A 6,905-nucleotide genomic window follows, 5' to 3' on the forward strand; every position below is an offset into this window, starting at 1 on the left:
AAAAAAGACGTCCTTACTGTATGTCTTGCCTGAGCTAAGCTATTGCTCAGTTTTTGAAGAGCATGTTCGAGCTTTCATTATCATTCACTGCAGGAAAAATCAGCATCTAAACCTCAATACCGTTTGATCTTTAAGCCGGCCGTGTACCATATGGTGTGTGTGTGTGCGTGTGTGTTTGCATGCTGTTTGGGGAGTGTTTGTTATTAGCCCGTTTTAATGCTTTCTACTCATAAATGAATTGTCAGACAGCGTCAGCATGGGATCTGAGGCAGCTAATTGAAAATCTGAAGGATAATTCACGAGTGTTGATAATCAGGTGTGTCTGTAAATGTGTGGATGGCTGCTTTTAAGTTTGACGCACAAGATTTTATATTTGAGCCTGGCCAATGGAAGCAATACACTCACCCCTCTGTCAGCTCTGGTCTCCACCAACTTCTGAGGGAAATATCTGTCTCTTTAACCGCGAAATGCTACTCTGTGTTCTCACCAGCTAGCCGCTAACTTCGTCTGTTTGTCTGTCTGCTGTTTGGTTCTGCATGGGCAGGAAGTATACAGTCGGGGTTTTTCAGATCTTTTTCACTGAAAACAGCTGTAGATGAGGTTGACGAGAGCAGCGAGACTGAACCGGAACAGTCGAGTTTCAGGCCATAAAACCAAAACAATGAGCTGAAAGATACAAAAAACAAACAAACAAGAAGCTGAGAGGAAACGCAGAGTCTGGTGGTGATTATCTGCGGCGGTGTCAGTATGGGCAGCCACATTACACGAAGCCAGCTGATCCACAGTTCATATGAAAATATTGATTAGTGCAGCTTTAAAGTGTATCTGAAACACATCCCTTCTTGTAACTGATGTATTTGAACCTGGGGTGGGTGTGCTTGTCAGAGGTGTCGGAGGAGTTTGGGGGAGAACTGGGCTTGACGGAGCTCCTGAAACATACCGGGGACTTTAGATATTTATTGTGTCAGGATTTGAAGCATTGAAGCGTGTATTTTCTTGGAAACTGTTCTGTGCGTCCTCTAATTTACCTCATGGTATATAGGCTTATATCTGTCACTGCAGGCTCAGGCGGCCAGCTGGACCTTTTTCTCTGCTGTGCACAATTATTCACTGGCACAAGTGAGCGATTACCTGGACCCGCTTGGATGTGAAAAGACAGGATGAATGCAAGAAGATGAACAAGAGAGCTTGTGTTTACTGCTTGTAGAAATGATTCGTGCTCTGCTTTATTCTTTGCTTAATCCAATTCAGAGCTGATGTTGGAATGTCACAGCAGGCGTTGGATTTAATTGCAGTTCTCTTTAACAGTTTAAATGCGGCATTGTTAACAATCTATTTGTGCATGCCATCCAGATGTAATACAGTAATTATGGTGCGCTTTTACTATTTAACAACTTCATGTTTCATAACTGTAATGCAGAGACTGACAATATGTACACACACAAACAAACCTGCGCTTACATCGTCACAGCAGCCCATCTCTGATCCCTGTGGAAAGGATTGGACAGGGCCTACAACAGCCGTTTTAGAGGAAATCTCTCTCTCTGACATGTTTTACTCCTCTTTTTTCTTTCTTATCACTCTGTGACAGAATATGCAAATATTTTTATCTCATTATCTCAAACTGGGCTGTGACTCATGGGAGTTAATCTATATTATCTGTATCATTTTCCATGAATTGATTTTTTATTTTTTTTTGCAGTTGGGACCAGAGCTCGACAACAATCTGAACATCAGGCATTTGAACTCTTCAACCTTGTAAAGTTGATGTGGCAAATATGTGAGCAAGGTCCAGCCCTCTTGTTTTAGCTTTGTTTGGGTCTCCTCCTCAGAAAAATAGCTCATTACCAATGGCATGTGGCTACTCTGATCTGTTTGCTGTTTGGTGCAGGGCAGGTAGTGTAAAGTAGGTTTATCACAGTTGGAAATGAGGTTGATGAAGCAGCTGAGAATGAGCCAAAACAGTAAAGTTTCAGGCTGTAAAACCAAAATAAGCTAAAAGATGCTACAACTCTCTGAGGGGAACTACAGAGTCATCATATTTTTCATTGTTTATGTAAAATATTGATTAGCACAGCTTTTGCCGTCACCTTTCTCCACATCTCATTCCTGCCTTCCAATCTTTGTGCAATTTTCTTTGTAAGCGTGTGAAGGTTACTTCTGCATTTATGGTATTTCTGTTTTCGTGCGTGTGCATGCATGTGTGTCTGAGAAAGTTAAGAGAGAAATGGAATGACAAATGTAATGTGCCCTCGTAAAAACATGTCAGCTTACTGGATGAAGACCTCCTCAAAGCCTAAATGCAGGAAATGAGCTTGATTACAGCAAACTTGCATGAAATTGTCCTGCCTCCTACTATGTCACGGCACCACTTCACCACAGTAACATCACATCTATCTTCGTGTGTACAGAGATGATCATTTAATGAGGAATATCACTGATAGATATGATCGTGCATATCAAATGTCCTCATAACTTTAAAGAAAGACACACAGGCTTTGTGGGATAACATCAAGCCTGGACAGTGTCACTTTTCTACCCCCCCCCCCCCCCCCCCCCCCCCACACACACACACACACACACACACACACACACACACACGTGAGACAGATACAGATGAACCCTGGTATATCCCTTTCAGATCATCCAGGGGGCACGGAGCTGAACTGTTTACGACCATTGTTCAGTTGTCTTGGCTCATTTTGGATGCAGGCCTTCTTGGGACAATATTGGCCGGCGGTCCATTGTGGATTTATTATGATTTATGTTGCATTCCATCAGTGCAAGTTGACAGTTGCTGTGCTGCACGGTCATCAGCCTAACACAACATTTTTCACTCATTTTTCAAGAGGACGGTACTGCAGGTCCAAAACACCCCCAGATTCTAAACGCGGACTTGTTCTTGGCTGGGTGTAGGAAACAGTGTAGACGTCGAACAACGGGGTGCTAGCGCTCCGTTACGCTAGAGCAGAGAGGAGCTAAGGTTAGCTTACTGTTTCTGAGTTTGCCGTCTCCACAGTACTTACTTGTACGGAACGGAAAATGCCTGATATTTTATTGCGCGTGTTAAATCCAGGGCTGTAGAAGTGGTAGAAGATGTGAGACGTACAGTTACAGGCAACTTTTCTCAGAAGAAAAAACAGATTAAGTGGCATTCCTCAAACTTTATCTAACATTAAAGAAGTGATATGACAAGCTAAGCTAACCCTCTGCTAGCTTCATATTTAGCATACAGATGTAAGAGTGATGTCAATCTCCTTTCCTAACTTTTGGAAATAAAGTGAACTTCCCAAAATGGCAAACTGCTCCTTTAAGTGACATATAAGAGTGCAAAAGCTCAACATGTGGAACACTTGGCAGCGTAATCCCTGAAAAAACCCCAGAACATGACTTTAGATATAATCTGCCTGTTTCCACTTTACATCTGCAACACATCTATTGTGATAACTTGGATTTATTGTTTATTTATGATGTTTGAAGTTTGGAAATCACACCAAGAGCTCAAACAGGATTTAAAAACCACAGTTTCATTCCAGACCACCTCCGTGGGGCCAATATATTTTACCAATTATGTTTGCTGAAAACAGCATTTCATCGCCCCCAAAGTTAAATCAAATTCAGGAGGAGGCTGGGAAAACTCGTGGAGGAGACCACTATAATAGTGTATCTAGCTACCATAATAGTGTTAGAACATGAAATGTTCTTGCATGTTCGCCAATGCAAACACATCAAAGCAACAGCAACAGTCGCCCCCTCCTCCTTATCCCTTATCTTCAGTGCTGGTGGAGTGCCGCTCTGGGCTTTGGTCCGATATGTGACCGTGTACCACGCTTCGTTGGTTTGAAACACCTCACCAAGCTCAGACTGGGGTCAGCGGCTGCTAAACGGTGTGTTTTGTTTTGTTTTTTTTCATCTCCACATTAGTCATCGCTTTGTCAGCCTCTGTCTGTGGGCCAGATCTCACCGGACAGCTGGGTCTCGCCACTACATCAGGTTCAGCTCAGGTAGCCGCCTCGGTGAGATCTGACTCTCAGCGACTTTGTGAATGCACTTCAAAGATCGGTGCCTGGAAATTGTTTCTGCAGCAGGAGGCGCACGAACAGATGAGGATTTTCACTGGAGCCCTCTCGGAGCGAAGCCGTCGAACAAAGAGCGAAGAACGTCCGCGGGCACGAGCGAGTGTGTGCGGCCCGTGCTTTGTGATCGACAACCAAATCACGCCACAAAAATGTCTTCATCTGCTGAATTCCCCAATAATTTTCCATGTCAAAGAAGCTTTAGCCTCTGACTGACTGGAGCGATTTTCACACCGAGAGAATAACCATGAAACTAATGAATACGTTTCATAGCAGACAGACTAATATCCTCTGCCTGTATATCATCAGCCTGTCAGCGTGTGCCTCTCCTCCCTCGGCTCCGACTGTACACCGCGCCTGTTCGATGGAAGGCCTGACACATTACGGGCCTCAGGGTCAGCCTCAAACCTTGCTGGGGTGTTAATGACCTCCTCTGTTATCACTCTGCCGCTACTCCTCACACCTGCACTCAAGAATAATATTTACCCCGTCTGTCATCATGGCATGGTGGGTGCGTGTGTTTGGATGTGTCTTCCTGTCTTTGCGTCAGACTTGATGATGACTTCCATGCTCTCCTTGTCTCAGGCGTCTTATTACAGTGGGAACGGGCACAGCCTGTCTGTGTGAAACGGATATTTCTCTGGAAAAGTGGGAGCAGAGAGCTGAACACTATAGCGCAGAAGCAAAGCCTCCCCGGTCGCTCACAATAGGGCAATTAGGCGCTACTTAAATGCATGAGCATGTGTGTGTGAGTCCAGATAATAACTCAGCTGGGTACACGAAGGGAGGATGTTTGATGATCACCTATTGCTTGAATTTTGGTGGCACGTCACCTCGTGCATCTCTCAGTAAGCTACGATAAGCATGCTATCCGCTCGTGATACAAGATGTGATGCTTTCATTTAGAAAAATAACAGTTAAATCACATTCCCATGAGAGTTTAAACATGAGCAGGGAGACCGAGAGCGAGAGAAAGATTCCGAGGGACTGAAGGAGCGGGGAGAGGCCGACGTTTTCCTTGTCTGTTTTCGAAGTCTGAGGAGGCTTGGGATTCATTTGTAATGAGAAAGACAACAACTGGATGGTGATTCTTTTCGGTTTCCGCCCGTGAGAAGATCAGCACCGCAGGTTTTTGGATAGAGACGCTCAATGCATTTGATCTCTCAATTTTCTGAAATTCGATGCGCCTGTGCTCTCACAGTGTTTTATATGTGTGACATTTTGATGTGAAAAATGCAAAATCAAATAAGATTTGGTGCACTCTGGCAGACTTTCAACAGAGCAGCACTAGTCAGCCGGGCTCAGCAGATGTGTATCAGACGGCTGCCTGAAAGACGTGTTAGTTCGTATTCACTGAGGGTGACCTGATGGAATTCTTTAAAACCGTACTTCAACATTTTGAGAAATGATTTGTTTCCGTGCAGAGAGACAGATGAGAGGCTTTATGCCACTCTCGTACTTGTCTGTTCAGTGTGATGCTAGAGACAGGAGTAAGATGGTTAGCTTAGCTTGGTTTGGCATAATGACTGAACACAGGGGGAAACAGTTAGCCTGCCTCATCTTAAAGCTTTAAAAGCCCCTGTAATCACTTTCTATATTTCTTTGATCGGTTACACACTGCCTCAAAGGGTTAATGGGATTTAAGCCAAGCTCTTCCTCCATGTTGCAATTTTCAACTGCTAGAAGGAAGTGACTCACAAGGATTACAGGAAAATACAGTTTCGTCATTTGGAGTTGCAGAACTCTGCTGACATGGTCACTTTTGAAACAGACTTGTTGCATTGAGGCAAACACTTCACAGTTCAGTAGAGCGTAATGAATTAGAGGACCATTGACAGTGCCTGTGTGTGGCTCCTGCAAAATGCACATTTGGTGGACTCTTTGTGGATACAGCGCCGGTCATGTCATACACCTTCAACCCGATTTCATGAGTGTACAGTGTGTAGGCACATCTTACAGCATAATGCAATCCATGACCATAGCGCTGAGCCCATTACTACAACACCTTTTAAGCGCAAAGACAGACTTTAACAAGTCGTAGTGAATTGCTTTATACTCGAAGGTATTTCTGTCATTTCGTCTGTCGTCGCCTCCATTTATTCAAGTTACAGTACCTTTTGTGCTTCAGTGCCAGTTTTCAGTGTCAGTGATTGCAGCACTTTTCAAATATTTCTCAAATACTGTTTCAGCGACACAACAGCTCCTTCATGTGCAAAGACTCTTGGCTAACAAAACAGCCATTCAAGTGGTTGTAAAATGGAGCAATTATACAAAAAAAACAGCTCAGAACTTCTTGTGATGGGACATAATTCATTCTAATTATTCTGTTTAATGACTATTACATGTTTTTAATAAATATCTTCTTCTGTCGGCTGTGGGGTCGCCACTGTGAATCATCTGTTTTTAACGAATATGTCATAAGGAAAGAAGTATTCACCAGGCAGTGGTTAATATTTAATCCTTTTGTGCAATGTATGAAAAAGGCAATAACAATTCGGAGTTAGAATGTGATAAATGTAGTCAGTAAAAATGGGCAAAACACACATACAGAAGCCACCACTGAGCTGGTTTCCTAATTTATTTAATGGGGTCTGTTGAGAGTCCCTGTAGAGTGCAATAAATCTCAATTCACTAATAAAGGCATCTCTTCTCTGCATCCTCTGTGCTGTCTTCATCATCCCTGAGGAAAACAAATGTATAATCCCTGCTTGATGCAGTGGGGAGGGCTCCATAGCAACCAAGCTGCTCTGCAGACTGGCATCTGTTCATGTGTATTTGCTGCCATCTAGTGGACACAGAGGTAGTTGATCGATTTGCTGTAATGTCATT

This window comes from Chaetodon auriga, chromosome 17 (genome assembly GCF_051107435.1).
Source record: "Chaetodon auriga isolate fChaAug3 chromosome 17, fChaAug3.hap1, whole genome shotgun sequence".
Taxonomy (NCBI): Eukaryota; Metazoa; Chordata; class Actinopteri; order Chaetodontiformes; family Chaetodontidae; genus Chaetodon; species Chaetodon auriga.